Raw genomic sequence first — 16,485 nt, 5'->3', positions numbered from 1 at the left:
TTTCTTGTTGTGGCTTACCTCACAGGGCTGACACATCATTTGCATCTAATACAGAAATGCTTTTTTTAAATCCCGAAAAGCCTCTTTCAAGCTAGTTTATTACAGATATATAAGTTGTCAAATCCCTTCATCCACATCATTTTCATTTTCATTTTTTCATTTTATTGACATTTATAGGCTGCCCTTTTCCCTAAGGGGACTCAGGGCGGCTTACATTTCATAGGAGGGGAGTGTAAGACAGGACACAAAAGAAATGTGAATAAAGGAAAATAACCAATAAAACACAACATTCATTCGGCATTCGGGCGGGGCGAGATTAGGATCTTATCCCCAGGCCTGACGGGATAGCCAGATCTTGAGGGCTGTGCGGAAGGTCTGGACGGTGGTGAGGGTGCGAATCTCCATGGGGAGATCGTTCCAAAGCGTCGGAGCTGCAACCGAGAAGGCTCTCCTCCGCGTAGTCGCCAGTTGGCACTGACTGGCGGATGGAATTCGGAGGAGGCCTACTCTATGCGATCTGATGGGACGAAGGGAGGTAATTGGCAGAAGGCGGTCTCTCAAATAGTCAGATCCACTACCATGAAGGGCTTTATGAGTGGTGAGTAGCACCTTGAAGCGCACCCGGAGATCAACAGGTAGCCAGCGCAGCTCATGGAGGATCGGTGTTATGTGGGCGAACCACGGTGCGCCCACAATCACTCGCGCGGCTGCATTCTGGACTAGCTGAAGTCGCCGGATGCTCTTCAAGGGCAGCCCCATGTAGAGCACATTGCAGTATTCCAGCCTAGAGATCACAAGGGCTCGAGTGACTGTTGTGAGAGCCTCCCGGTTCAGGTAGGGCCGCAACTGGCGCACCAGGCGAACCTGGGCAAATGCCCCCCTGGTCACAGCTGACAAATGGTGGTCAAAAGTCAGCTGTGGGTCCAGGAGGACTCCCAAGTTGTGGACCCTGTCTGAGGGGTATAAATTTTGACCCCCAGCCTGATTGATGGAACGTTGGCCAAATTGTTGGGAGGGAAACACAACAGCCACTCGGTCTTGTCTGGGTTGAGTACCAGTTTGTTAGCTCTCATCCAGTCCTTAACGGCCTCAAGACCCCGGTTCATCACGTCCACCGCTTCATTGAGTTGGCACGGGGCGGACAGATACAGCTGTGTATCGTCCGCGTATTGATGGTATTTTATCCCGTGCCTCCGAATGATCTCGCCCAGCGGTTTCATGTATATGTTAAATAGTAGGGGGGATAAGACCGAACCCTGCGGCACCCCATAAGTTAGGGGCCTCGGGGACGATCTCTGCCCCCCCCACCAACACCGACTGCGACCTGTCCGAGAGGTAGGAGGAGAACCACCGCAGAACAGTGCCTCCCACTCCCACCTCCCGCAGTCGTCGCAGAAGGATACCATGGTCGATGGTATCGAAAGCCGCTGAGAGGTCAAGGAGAACCAGGATGGACGCATGGCCTCCATCTCTGGCTCTCCAGAGATCATCGGTCAATGCGACCAAAGCAGTTTCTGTGCTGTAACCGGGCCTGAAGCCGGACTGGAAGGGGTCAAGATAGTTAGCTTCCTCCAAGGTACGCTGAAGCTGGAAGGCCACCACCTTCTCAACAACCTTCCCAACAAAGGGAAGGTTGGAGACTGGACGATAGTTATTAAGAACGGCTGGATCCAGGGATGGTTTCTTCAGGAGGGGTCTCACCACTGCCGCTTTAAGTGCGGCGGGGAAGTGCCCCTCCTGAAGGGAAGCGGTAACAACCGCGTGGATCCAGCCTCGTGTCACCTCACTGCTGTTGGCAACCAGCCAGGAGGGACACGGGTCCAGTATACAGGTGGAGGCGCTCACAGCTTGCATAGCCTTGTCCACATCCCCGGAGGCAACATCCTGAAACTCAACCCACAGATGGTCTGCCAAGCTATTCCCTTGTGTCTCGGCTGGATCTGCGGGAGTGGAGTCCAGGTCCGACCGAAACCGAGCAACTTTGTCCGCCAAGAACTGGACATACTCCTCAGCCTTACCCTGTAAGGGGTCCCCCGTCTCCCTCCTATTTAGGAGGGAGCGGGTTATCTTAAACAGGGCGGCTGGGCGGGACTCGGCGGACGCAACCAAGGTGGCAATGTGTGTTTTTTTAGTTGTCCTTAATGCCCTGATGTATTCCTTGGTGCATGCTGTCAGAAGTGCTTGGTTCGATTCGGACCTATCGGACCTCCACAAGTGCTCTAGGCGTCTCCTCCAGCGCTTCATCTCCCGGAGCTCCTCGGTAAACCAAGGGGGCCTCCGGGATCTGCCGGCCCGGAGGGGCCGTAGTGGCGCAATCCGGTCAAGAGACTCTGATGCTGCCGAGTGCCAGGCAGCAACAAGGGTCTCCGCCGAACTGTGGTCGAGAGTATCAGGAATAACCCCGAGCTCCGTCTGGAACCTTAAAGGGTCCATAAGTCGCCTGGGGCGGAATCACCTGGTCGGTTCCTCCTCCCCACGGTGGGGGTTTGGCCTCCGGAAGTCTAGCCTCAGTAGGCAGTGGTCTGACCATGACAGGGGTATGATCTCGTTACCCCTCAGACCAGTTACCCCTCAGATCAGTCTATGATTATGGAGATTATGGATTATGGAGATGGTGCTCAGAAATGTAGCATACCACTGGGGTGTGTGTGTATATTATTGTTTTTCATAAATGACCAGAGGACTCTGGACAATGTTTTGGCAAATGTGTGGATTTTTCAAATAGTATGCTAAGGAAATGAATTGTAAATTTTCATGTCAGAAAAAGTGAATATATCAAAGAGAGGCTTGGGCAATGGAAGACTAACTATTCTTTCTACATATTTTCCATATTCTAGTATAGCCTCTAAAGTAGAGGGTTGCCACTTCATATCACATGCTACCCCCTATCCATAGATCTACAACAGAGAGCAGCCTTAGCTTTACTCACTCTGTGTAAAGATAAGAGGGCAGGGAGGGAATATCATGTCAGGGAATGTCTGCTGTCTAAATAGTGACTAGAAACATCCCATCTCAAATACAGGCCCATTATCAAGCCCAGTTTAAATAAACTTCACTGCATTCAGTGATCAACCTCCCTCAGAGCTGCCGGCTCCATTCATCACTGCCACCTTTTCAAAGTGACTCAGTGATGGCTCATGATCATTAACCTAGTAATGGTGTGCTTTACATTAAAGTGAAGGCACATCAAACAACAGGCCCTTCCCATGCATAAGGTAACTAAATGATAGAATAGGCATTCCCAGGCTAACAACATACAGATGCTAACAACCCCCCCCCCCCAAGGAATAGACAATAATGATTTGGAGACAGCAGACATGCCTGCTATTTATGCCATTGTTTTCCTTGTTAGTATTACAATCATTGATTTGCTAGGTGAAAATTGGGATATGTAAGATTGGTTTAGGTTATAAACAAGCATTCTGGAGATCAACAGCTTTATAAAACACTATCAATAATCAGTTTCATATGTTTATAACTGATATAGGTCCAATAATTTAATTATATCATAGCTGGGGTCTAAAAAACTTTTCTAAAGCATTTCTATACACATATAATTCCTAATTTAAATTTCTGAATCCAAATTCATTATTTGCAACAAATACTCTTTCAACTGGTCTATAATTGATCAACACCAGTGGAAGGCAGAGAGTTATTACAGATTGAGAGATGCATAGAATAGCCCAAAGCACACACTCCGGTAGAGAGAAGTTCCTTGAGGATGCGCTCCAGCACAAGTCTGAAAGCTCAGAAGACTAAACCTCTGGTTCCGGTGACCAACCCAGATTGGATCTTGCAATATTTTCCTGGGAGTTTGCCTTCATTCGTGAGACTGACCCATCCTCAAAGTATGTTGAAAGATATGTTAGTGGCTTTGAATCTCTTCTAAACATACCAAGCATATCTGCATATCCAAGATCCTTGCAGGGCACTGTAGTTATCACCCTACTGACTGCATATAACATTTAAATAAAATGCATATCCTAGTTAACATTGATCCAAGATTTAGTGAGTATGGGATAATTATCCTAGGGAAGATGTGCAACAGATCATTGAGTTGTACGTGTAAAATGCTGGTAGAAATGGTAATAATAGGGAATTAAATAGCAACCTTTTAGCTGAAAAGAAATCCTTATTTCAATACTTTGCAGATCAGCAATAATATTGGCAAGTTTTCATTATGATAGAGAAGAAACTACCATCTCTGGAGGAGATGAGAAAGAAATAAAATATATGTGAAAGAACGAGAGAAAGTACACAGACCCACTCAAGTGCTTTGCTTTTTGTTCTTCTATATATTTGCTCTGCATATTAACGTTTGTGAGCGAAAGATTCACTTAAATGTCTTTAGATGGATCCAGATAGCTAGCAACTTGAAGGTTGGCGGCAAGATTTCAAATTAATTTTGTGCTGTAACACTCATATAATGCAACCCAAATGTGAAAATCAACCAAAAAAAGGAGTGAGGAATAGAGGCATTAAAGGAAAACATTCTGAAGTAAACAGATGGGCCTTATGTTTATTAAAAAGAAACATTCTGATCTCAATGTGATTAATAATTAAAATCTATTACTATATGTGATAAGATGACATAATAGTAAGATCAGCTTCAACAGAATCAGATGGTCATTTCCAGCAAATTCAAAGCTTGATTTGCTACAATAGGCTTGTGAATCAATAAGCTGGCAATACAAAAGTCAGTAAAGTTATTGAGCACACCCATATCCTCCACCATATTGCTTGTAGCCTAAGCTGTGGTTTCATTAAAGAGAAACAATGCAACCCTAAAGGAGGGAGTGGGGCTGGTGTGCCTACATTAAGAGAGGAGAGGATTGGGTACACTTAAGTTGGCTTCTCTTGTGCAGGCCTTTTGTGGGAGGCCTTCGTGCTGTGCCATGTCTCAGTTGCAGCATTTGAACTAGGACAGCAATCTGGCACACATTGCTGTGAGCAGAACACGAATTGGTTGGGATTAGCTTTCCACTTAAGCTTTTGGCCACAGCCCTGCCTCGTAATGTGTCTGCCACAATAGGGGGTTTGTTCTCAGCAGGGGAGGAACTGCAACACCGAGTGGGCTGGAGTTGTTTGTTTGTATTGTAGCACTCTGATATTTATTTCATTTCCCGCTCTCAACTTTCCATGGATTAAACCTCGCTTAACCAATATAGCCCACTTTGGCACTTGAGGTTCAGTTTAAAAGAGCAATAAAGTTCTTGATTTCCCAAGAAATCCTCTTCTTTCCTCTTCATCCTTCACCACACCTAGAATTTCTTTGGATTCAGCCAGCCAGTCTCCCACAAAGCATCTTCAAAGCAGGACTGGTATGAACATTTTCTTCACTCCTTCCATCAATTGAGAACAGTCTCAAAGTTCTAGATAGCATCTGAAATTGAACATGTCAGCCTTTCCCAGTCTGGCACTCTCCATATTGGAGGGATTGAATTTCCAGAATTCCACAACCAATGTGGTCATAGCTGAGAATTCTTGGAGGGTTGCTCTTTAGAAGGCCAGATCCTGAAGATGAAACTCAAATACTTTGGCCACCTAATGAGAAGGAAGGACTCACTGGAGAAGAACCTAATGCTGGGAACGACTGAGGGCAAAAGAAGAAAGGGACTACAGACAATTAGGTGGCTGGATGGAGTCACCGAAGCAGTTGCCGTGAGCTTGAATGGACTCCAGAGGATGGTAGAGGATAGGAAGGCCTGGAGGAATGTTGTCCATGGGGTCACAATGGGTCAGACACAACTTTGCAACTAACAACAACAATCTAAACTGCATTTCTTCCACTCAAGGGCCATCTGACCAAATTGTTTCTTACATGTGTAGAAGGGGAAAAATTCCAAATGTAACATCTTTATTTTAGAAAGTTTCAGCAACTATTAGTTCCTGACTTGTCGGAATCATGACCCTGGCCATATTTGAGAATAGAGTCACTTGCATCTCTGCCAAAGTTATTTATGTTGCTCTTCTACATGGTGAGTGGTTGCTTCACATGCTAGATTAAATGTGCATTATATCCATTAAACAATTGTTTCCAAAAATGCCCTTATAGTTATAAAGCACCTTTAGCAAATATATTTATGTGTATATGGCTTGGCAGGCTTCCCAACATGGTGTTTACAGACTCATACAAATGGGACTATGATTCCCATTGCCCCATACTGGCTGAGGTTGAAATTTATAGATCCAACACATTAGACAGAGAGGAAAAGGCGCAGCAATAGAGTAATTGAGAGACAGAAAGGGTGGGAGAAAAGAAAATTCATGGAAGTTAAGAGCATCAGCTGAAGGAAATGGAAATAATATAAGCATCTTTGTTGAATTTAAAATCATGCTAGAGATCTTGATGGAACTCTATCCATAAACTCTAACAGTGAAAAGATGGCCCATCTCTGGAACAACAATTGACCAAAAGCATAAAGTTTCTCACTCCACAGAGAAACAGAGTCTTTTTTCTTATTTCTAACAGGTAAGGACTTATATACATAATTACATTATAAAAATGAAACCATCCTCTTTCTCTATCATCTAATGGAAGACACACTGCCTTTATTGTTTCCTAACCACTTCTAGTAATTCTACCACGGCCAATATTTGGCAGAACATCAGGATATTGCTTTCCACAAATGATCAAATACGACTTCTGAGTGAACATCCAAAAGAATGGAAGGATTAAAACAAAAAGAATGAAACCTCCTCTGTATGAGCAGGTGACCTAAGCTCATGATACTCCCTTATATGTCAATTTACAAGGACAACATCATGTTATAAATGCAACTATTGTTAACCCAAGCAACCACCAACTATAGAGAATGTGAGGAGAGGAAATTGTGAAATAGTTCAACTGAGTCTTAGTGTTTTGATGTTCACTCATTGATGTAATTTTTTTTAAAAAAAGGTCTTGGGCTAGATGAACCTGACCTGTTTTACTGAGGTAGGTGCCCTTACCGAATCTGCCTGCAATTGTCAGAGCTTTTACCAAGCAGATACAACCACAATAGTAAGCTTTCTAAAAGAATCTCTTGTTACTTTTTCATGGTGGCACAAACATGCTCCAATAACATTTTTTTTCTGTCATGTGTCACATGATGTTGTCTACTTCATCCTCAACTCATATCTCTGCCAAATTGGGTCATCCTTAGCTGTTCCAATTTTCCAATAGTGCTTCCTGTTTTCTCCTGGCACAATTTTTCTCATGAACATAATCTAGCACTGTGTTTCTCAACCTTGGTGACTTAAGTCCACAGGACTTAAAGTCGTCAAAATTAAGAAACACTGATCTAGCAGACAACACCAATAAGGTGGTGAGATCTAGCAAATTCCTACTGGCCACTTTATGCTCCTGCAGGAATGATCCCACACTCCTAGCATTGGGAGCTGTCTTCCATTTTGGCTGGGCTGCATGAGAGAGTAGACTCCTAGATTCTGGACAGTAATATCTGATTAGGGCTTTCCAATGTACCTGTGTGGTCTTAAGTGAGCTCCTTGCAAACACCAATTTAGTACAGGGTTTAGCACTCTTTCAAAAGTGCACTAAACCTGCATCAAGAAACAGCCTGATTGATGGGTTATGAGTGTGGAGCAGATGTCAGAAGATCTCCCTCCTGCTTGATCCCAAGTCCCTCCTCTATATCTGCAACCTGTCATGTAGACTATTATTGGATATGGTTTTAATGTTTTTTCAGAAGCACAGACCCATGTTCAGAAGTAACCCAACTGATAGATCATATGAAGGCTTTCACCAAGCAGGAGCCCTAAGAACCCCCTCCTCGTCACCTCCTATACTGTTCCATGCTTGAAACATATTACAGTAGAAGAGAAGATACTGAGAGCATACCATAGAAGAGGATATCTCCCATACCATTCTGTGCCTCAGACCTTTCAGTCAAGTAGTTTTCCAGATGATGAAACCCACCATTCTAGGAAGTCAACTACCATAGACTTGCTCAAACCACATTAGGAAAAGTGATGGTAATTTTTTTCCTTTAAAAAAAAATTAACATACTTAAAAATAAAAACAGAGGGGTGGGGGAGAAAGAAATGGATAGAAAGGGGAAAGAAAAGGAAAATGAAGTAAGGATTTGCATTTATGGGAAGACACAATAAATGCAGACATGAAAAATGCCCAGTTGGACTCAGATATCATGCTTGATCATGCAAGATGGCGCTTGTTGAGCCAAAAAGCAGACCCTGCACCTGCAGGAAAAATGCAAGGATGATAATGATGATGATTAATAGGCATAAACCAAGTCAATTTCAATGCATGACTGGCATGGTGCAAGGAACTATTTAGGAACAACTTAAGGTGTAATTCTTCATGCTTGCTTAGGCAAGCTATCCTATGGGAATATGGTAGGATAACAGCACTGAAGTTAAACAAACACTAGAACTTATTTACCCCCTTTCATGGCTTGGCATCCTTGAGGTGTTTGGCAAAGCAACTTCCACAATTTCCTTCTGCATATCAGGTAGGAATTCTGGGAGTTGCTGTCCTGTCACAAAGGGAAGAGTGATCTATAGCATATTAATTGGGGGGGGGGGGACTAACAACAATTCTTTTAGAGAATTCTCTATAAGAAAGTCCTTGGTGAGTTTGTTTTTGATTAAGACATTTCTGTCCCACCTTTCCAGTTCACATCCCAAAATGCTTAAGCTGGTTACAGTTGCCCAATTGTAAAACATGAAATATACAGCAAATTGTCTCAACCCTAGGAAGCAGTTCACAGCAAACCACTTCCAAGAAAACCACAGGGACTCATCCATGCAGTCACCATGACTCAACAGTGATATGAAGTCTTCTCCCCCAAAACCCAAACCATAGAGCAGTACACAGAGCACATAAAAAGGGAAGGATTTTGATTGTATGGTTGCAACTGACACCTTGACATTTTCACTCCCAGAATTAAAAACAAATCATTAACACATAAATAAAAGTATCATCAGGAAAGCAATGTACAAATCAAAAGATGGGGAGGGAGACAGGCAGAAGTTTTTTAAATTAAGTTTTCTTCTCAGCTATGAATTGTTGCCACAAGAAAAAGAAAGTGAGTGGCTGGATAGATGGAGAGGCAGGCATTTGTCAAAGGAAAACAATAATGTAGTCTCAGCACCACCATAGGGGGAAAAACAATGCTCACCTATGCAAAAAAGATTCCAGTGCAAATTATAACTAGATAACCACTACTACCTGTCTCCAAGGCCCCCTGTCCTCAAGCTATTCATGATGTTAAAGTAAGCATCCAACACAGGAACAGTCTTGAAATAATGCAGTGAATCAAGTTCTAGATAAAGAAAGGAGCAGCATAATGCTAGACATTTCTCTGATTGCACCTGCTATCTCTGTGTGCGTATCCCAGCAACATTGTTTCCTGGGAACGTGAAGTAAAGCAGCCATCACTGCACATGCATGATACATAGATGGCCTAGGAAAGCTTTTGAAGCAGCTGCACCATAGATTGTGACTGCCTTACAACTTCCAGGACCCGTGTTTTGCTCTCACTCATGGCTTCTGTGAAGCATAGATCAGCCAAACTTTCCAGATCATTAAAGAAGACACAAAAGTTCAATATGAAATGTAAATATGGCAACCAGCTGAGATAAAACAATGAGTTGAGTCTAGCACAGGGTTGTCAAACTCATAGCCCGCGGGCCGGATGCATCACATGCTGGCCATGCCCACACCCGGTTTAACAAAGGGGGGGGAGAGAAGTCCTGATACATCATGTGACGCCATTGTTACGACATAAGTTTGACACCCCTGGTCTAGCAGCTTTTAAAAGATTCATTTTTATGCCTTGGATAAATCTTCTCATGAACACAGTAAGAAAACAAGAGCCAGTGAATATTAATATCAACCTTGTGTCATCTAAGCAATAGTGTTTCCATGAACATAGAACACAGCTTTATCAGTCCTCATAAATATTGATTGAATATACACAGATAAGGTCTGTTTAAACTGTCATCATTGTGATAACACATATACACAGAGACAGTCTTGAGTCTTAGTCATGGCTACTGCTTAAAAAGCATCTCTAAAAAGTGCAGACCTCATGAAATATGTGTCATTTAAACCATTCAGAGTTTCTGTGCCTGATTTGCATGTAGGGATATGGGTGGGAAAGTGGGAAGGGTTGTTGGGAATGTATGTGTTGTACATGTTTGTGGCACCAGCTTCATAGGTCAGTCTTTTTAGAGTGAATTTTGCTCTACTAAACGTGAATTAGATAAATATGGGTACCGTATATACTCGAGTATAGGCCGACCCGAATATAAGCCGAGGCACCTAATTTTACCACAAAAAACTGGAAAAGTTATTGACTCGAGTATAAGCCTAGGGTGGGAAATGCAGCAGCTACCGGTAAATTTCAAAAATAAAAATAGATACCAATAATGTTTTTGAATATTTATTTCAAAGAAAAACAGTAAACTAGCGGTGTATTCAATGAAATACTTCACTCACCTCATGATGCTGATGTCCCGCTGTGATGATGATGTCCCGTGCAGCCGCGGGAGCGATGTCCCGCCTCCTATGACACACGGCACAGTGATTCCTATCATTGGATCACTGTACCAGAGGAGGTGGGACATCGCTATGTGGCTGCTTGCCATAACAAGGAGGAGGTGGGACATCATTGCAGAGCGGCAGGAGGGGGAGGAAGGGGAATCGTAAGACAGCCCTGCATTACATTAGAACGTGAGGAGGGGGGATGGTGCGGTGCGCGCTGCGCGGCAAACTGACACAGAGGGAGGGGAAACTCACAGGGGCACTGGGCCATTCACGAGTGTCACCCAGCGGCATGGCCCCGCCCATTTTTCTCCTCCATTTCGGGCAAATTTTTCACTGACTCGAGTATAAGCCGAGGCGGCTTTTTTCAGCCCAAAAAGTGGGCTGAAAAACTAGGCTTATACTCGAGTATATACAGTACGTCCTTTTAGTAAACTTCATTCAAGATGGACCAGCAAATATGGACCATTTTAAACAGCATAATCAATATTAATGCCTAATAGATCAAAATAGTCACATTTGTGCTCATATCAGTGGAAAGGACAGAAGACAGAAAATGAGCTTTGAAACATCCTATTTTCTTTTTTTCCAAGTTCCTGCTCAAAATCAAATTTCAGTATAACAGGGCTTGGGAATGTGTGTCTATATTCCATTCTGTATCATATCACTGTTGACCTAGGAATACTTGAAAGCTCAATTTTTCAAATCTAGTGATTACAGTGACACCAAATGGTACAGAAGAGTAAAGACTCATCCAAGAGTTGCAGTTCAGTAATACATTTCGAGAGATCCTGACTCTTGCTCATAAAACATGGAATTGATAGGTACTATTGAACATTGGCACAATGGAACAACCAAGGATTTTCTTCTCCTGTCCTCAATACCCAACCATTCTATTTGTCTGAATTGGTATAGGGTTTCCTGCCTTAGCACGGAGTTGGACTACAAGACCTCCAAGGTCCCTTCCAACCCTATTATTCTATTCTATTCTATTCTATTCTATTCATAGCCTGTAATGGGAAAGAGATCCAGAAATACTTTGCTGCAAATTATATATATATAATATATAGCCTGATTCTACAAAAAAGTTGTATGCCAAAACTGATAGGATTGCCCTGAATTATTTACACTTTTTGAATTAAAAAAAGGCAGGGGATTAAAAAAAGGAAGTTTATACCATTAGTTTGAAGAACTATATAGCACAGGCTACACATTTAGACTGTTCGTTGGTTCTATACAATTTCTATTTCCTTTCGTAAAAAAACATTTTTACTTTTTTGTGCAGGCAGATAAGCAGGGTATTTTTTGTGAGTTTCATATTGTTGCTTAAAGTCAGAGGACAAGGACATTTCCCCAAGGTAATTTTTAAAATCCCCTGGCAACTTTAACCATTTTTATTTATGTTCTCCTTACCTATATATTCAAAACATTGAAATGAATAAAATTATCTCAATAAAAAATGTTTCCATTTTTTAAATATAAAAAGGAAGATAAAATTTTTAGAAAGGTTTTTTTAATGAAAATATAAATTTATAACACTTTAATAAAGCAAAAAATTAAAAATTAAAATTCTGAAGGAACAAAACGGGGAAAAGAGCACCAAAAATATAGGAAACTGAATATATTTTGAAGAAAAGCTGCTTTTTATTGATATGAAAAGGATAGGTTTGGAAAGCTTATAGGAACTAGATGACTCCAAGAGAGTAGGCTGATGCCATTCCCTGAATATTTATGGAGATTCTGTGTCATCCAGGTCATGGTTGCCTCAAAGGTGCTTTTTCAAAAGGCAACTGGGCTTCGTTTTCTTTGAAGATGCTTTTTCTCATTCTTGGATGAGAAGTGAAGCGTCTTCAAGAAAAAACAAAGTCCAGTTGCCTTTTGAAAAAGCACCTTTAGGACATTCCCTGGATAGCAAAGAAATGCTGCAAGTTACAGTATGTTTTTTTTTTGTTCTCTTTGCATATTACCTCCAGTTCGAACATGCCAAGAAAGATAATCACCTCATCAGTGGTTTTACAAAAGAACACACAGCCTAAATCTTGCCTTAAGATTTTTCAGAGCATACTTCAAGGCAAAGAATAGTCTCCTGAATAGTTTTGCCGGAGACGAATTGCCCACCTGGTGAAATCAAGAACTCCCGCCCCTTTCTCTTGCCCCAAATGCAAAAGATGGAGCCCAATACCCAGAGGAAGATTTCACTTTATTGGAACAATGATCGTTGAGCTCTAACTTGCAAAGAAAGAGAAACAGAGAACAGAAAGGAAAATCTTATATGAAGATTTTGAGTTGTGACAAGGGAAATTCTAGGGCTCTGATTTACTGTCAGGATCTTGAACCATGCAGGAAAAACTGGATAAATTTGGCTGCATAGAGAGAGCAGAGTTTTTGTGTTTTTTGTTAAAAAACCTTCCTTGAGCATGCAGATGTTGGAAAAATTTTTCTTGTTAGCAAGTGAGAAATATTGATCAATTAAGTGCTTATCTCCACATTAGTTTGTGCAATTTCCTTATTAGATTTTGTCTTAGTTGGTTGCTTAGGAACCAACTGTCTCTACTCGATTTCATTTTATCCTTGTAAGTGGTGAGCAAAATTTCCTTGCTAAGTTCCTTTGGACTTTTCAGGGTGATGTCAGGTGAGGAACCTGCTCCTGCCACTTATGTTGGTAAGTAAGCCAGAGGGGTCCTAGAAAGAAATTTCTGTCTGATTTCAGCCATTACACTCTATTGCTGCCACTTTATGAAATACTCTCCCCCATAGAAGTATGTGCAGCTCCCACCTTGTTGCAGTTTAAGAAACAGCAGACATCAAACATCAAAATTGTTTCAACATGCTTTGGAACCTAATTGACTGGCTGTGTGCACCTAGCATGGTTTGTTTTTTTGGTTCCACCACAAAACCGCGGTAGACAAAAGCGCGCTCGACGAAAGCCCGTACGTGATGTCATAACAGCGCGACGAAAACATCGCGCTGTGAGCAGTAAATTTTAAATTAAAGCGAAAACCTTACCCTAACCCCACCAAACCTAACCCTAAACCTAACCCTTAACCTAACCCTAAACCTAACCTTAAACCTAACCCTTAACCTAACGCTAAACCTAACGCTAACCCTTAACCTAACGCTAAACCTAACCCTAACGCTTAACGTAACCCTAACCCTAACCCTAACCCTTAACCTAACCCTAACCCTAACCCTAAACCTAACCCTTACCTTTATGTGAATCGGCTTGCTTTAATTTTATTTTAATTTCAATTTAATTTATTTTTAATTTTTTTCGTCGCGCTGCTGATGACGTCAGGTATGCGCTTTCGTCGAGCGCGGTTTTGTCTACCGCGGTTTTGACGGGTCACGGTTTTTTTTAAGTTTATCTATGTTTATGATTACTTTTACATTGTTGTGATTTACTTATTATGTTTTTAATTTTCTTTTTGATATATTCTGCTAAGAATTCTTTAGGTTATGCAGAATGTTTAATAAACAAATCAATCCACAAGTGGCCCTATAAGAATGTAGTCTCATATGTGAAAGGTATTGTACGTAAAGGCCTCTTTTGCATATCATTTGTCAAGGAGGGGGGAAAATAGAGGAAAATGTAATTGATATGGAATTGGAATAATCTGGGCTGCCAAACACGATGGCTGGACCCCATCAAAGCTGATACCAGCCAGTGCATAGAAAACCTTAGATAAGTTCTGCAAGATCAGAAGATGTGGGAAGACACGGACCACAGAATTGCCAAGAATCAGTCATGACTGATTGGACATCATCATCATCATCATCATCATCATCATCATCATCATCATCATGGATAATCTAACAGAAACAGTACTAGAAGGAAGGTGGTTAAATTAAATTAAATGCACAAGAAACATTTTACTGATTATTCTGGCTCATAAGAGAAATTAAGAACTTAGCATTTTTCAGCTTTGGAAAAGTAACATAGACAAATTTATTCAATAAATTAGCTCAACGTTTTGCATTGTGATAGGATTTATCTTAGCACTGGAGTGCACTACCGCTCTCTAGTGGATAATATCACTAAATGCACAGAGACGGGGACTACTTGTTGAGTAATCCTGATCCTTCAGTCAAATAAAATGAAATTCAATGGCGAAAAGAGTAAGGTTCTACATTTAGGCAAGAGAAATGAAATGCACAGGTACAGTATAGGTGGTACCTTGCTCAGTAGTAGTAACTGTGAAAGGGATCTTGGAGTCCTAGTGGACAACCATTTAAATATGAGCCAGCAGTGCGCAGCAGCTGCCAAAAAAGCCAACACAGTTCTAGGCTACATAAACAGAGGGATAGAATCAAGATCATGTGAAGGGTTAATACCACTTTATAATGCCTTGGTAAGGCCACACTTGGAATAATGCATTCAGTTTTGGTTGCCATGATGTAGAAAAGATGTGGAGACTCTGGAAAGTGTGCAGAGAAGAGCAACAAAGATGATTAGAGGTCTGGAAACTAAATCATATGAAGAACAGTTGCAGGAACTGGGTATGTCTAGTTTAAGAGAAAGAAGGACTAGGGGAGACATGATAGCAGTGTTCCAATATCTCAAATATTCTTTGCCACAAAGAAGAGGGAGTCGAACTATTCTCCAGGGCACCTGAGGGTAGAACAAGAAGCAATGGGTGGAAACTAATCAAGGAGAGAAGCAGCTTAGAACTGAGGAGAAATTTCCTGACAGTTAGAACACTTAATCAGTTAAACAGCTTGCCTCCAGAAGTTGTGAATGCCCCAACACTGGAAGTATTTAAGAAGATGCTGGATAGCCATTTGTCTGAAATGGTATACAGTTTCCTGTCTAGGCAGGGGGTTGGACTAGAAGACCTCCAAGGTCCCTTCCAACTCTGCTATTGTATTGTATTAAACTTGTTCAAATTCTCAGTATGTTGGAATGACATTTGGTTATAGCATTGATAGCAGATTTTTCAGAACCAGGTTGTGCAGTTCAGTAGAATGCATATGCACTAGCAGGCACCAAGATGGGAAAAAGTAAATTTGTGGAAAGAAAAACACAGGCAGGAGAAAGGTTTCATGTTCACGATAAGAACATTATAGTCCTCATGAAATTTAAGAAATAGCTTAATGAACAAACCTTAGTTATCAAGAACAAGATTCAATCCCTGAAAAAAGCACCAAGAAGACCGGCACGTTTTCAACTAAAGCAAAGGTTAGTGGTCTTTCATTTCTGCTATGGTATTACTTAATCTTGCTCTATCTTTTATAATTTGAAAGTATTTCCAATTCAGACCTGCAGTAGCTAAGTTATTCTATAATATTAGCCAAAAAAGAGTTAAGAATTTCCAGTACCTCTTTGTTGCCAGCTTGGGGCCATATGATATGGTGACCCTATCTGATGCTCAAAACAAAAGGCTTGTAGGAGTATCCAATGGAAATCACTTCATCTAAATGGACTTTGCCCATTAGCATTGCAAACTGGAATGATTTCTGCTTTTACTGTTCTCTAAACCATCTGAGTTTCTCTTTTCAGTGGGCAGATTCGATCTGTAGAAGCAGAGCACTACACAAGAACATTGTTTTGCAAATTAATAAGGAAGCCCTTGAAGCTTGTAGATATTCATAACATGAGAATGGGTCAATATTTGCAAGCAATGCAGTTTGATTCATATTGCTAAGTCATATGCAGTGGAATAAAATGCCAGTTCTTAAAATCTAACTCCCGAGGCAATAAAATTTGTTTAGAGTTCATAATCAAATCTAATAATAATGACCTTATCCTGGCTGATAGGAGAAATGAAGAACTTAACGTGCTTGTTAGTGGCTTAATAAAAACTTGAGGACTAGCATAAATTCTTGCAATTAAGCTATAATTACTTAGTTGCTGTGTGTTTCCAGATGCGGCAAGAAGTCACTGATTGCATTTAAACTGATGACGATTAGAGGCTGAGAAACCAAGAGATCCTGGCTATGGCTATGACATATTGTGAGGAGTGGAACTCCCCCCTCTAATT

Source organism: Thamnophis elegans, chromosome 8 (assembly GCF_009769535.1).
Source record: "Thamnophis elegans isolate rThaEle1 chromosome 8, rThaEle1.pri, whole genome shotgun sequence".
Classification (NCBI taxonomy): domain Eukaryota; kingdom Metazoa; phylum Chordata; class Lepidosauria; order Squamata; family Colubridae; genus Thamnophis; species Thamnophis elegans.
Note: the sequence above shows the minus strand (reverse complement) of the source record.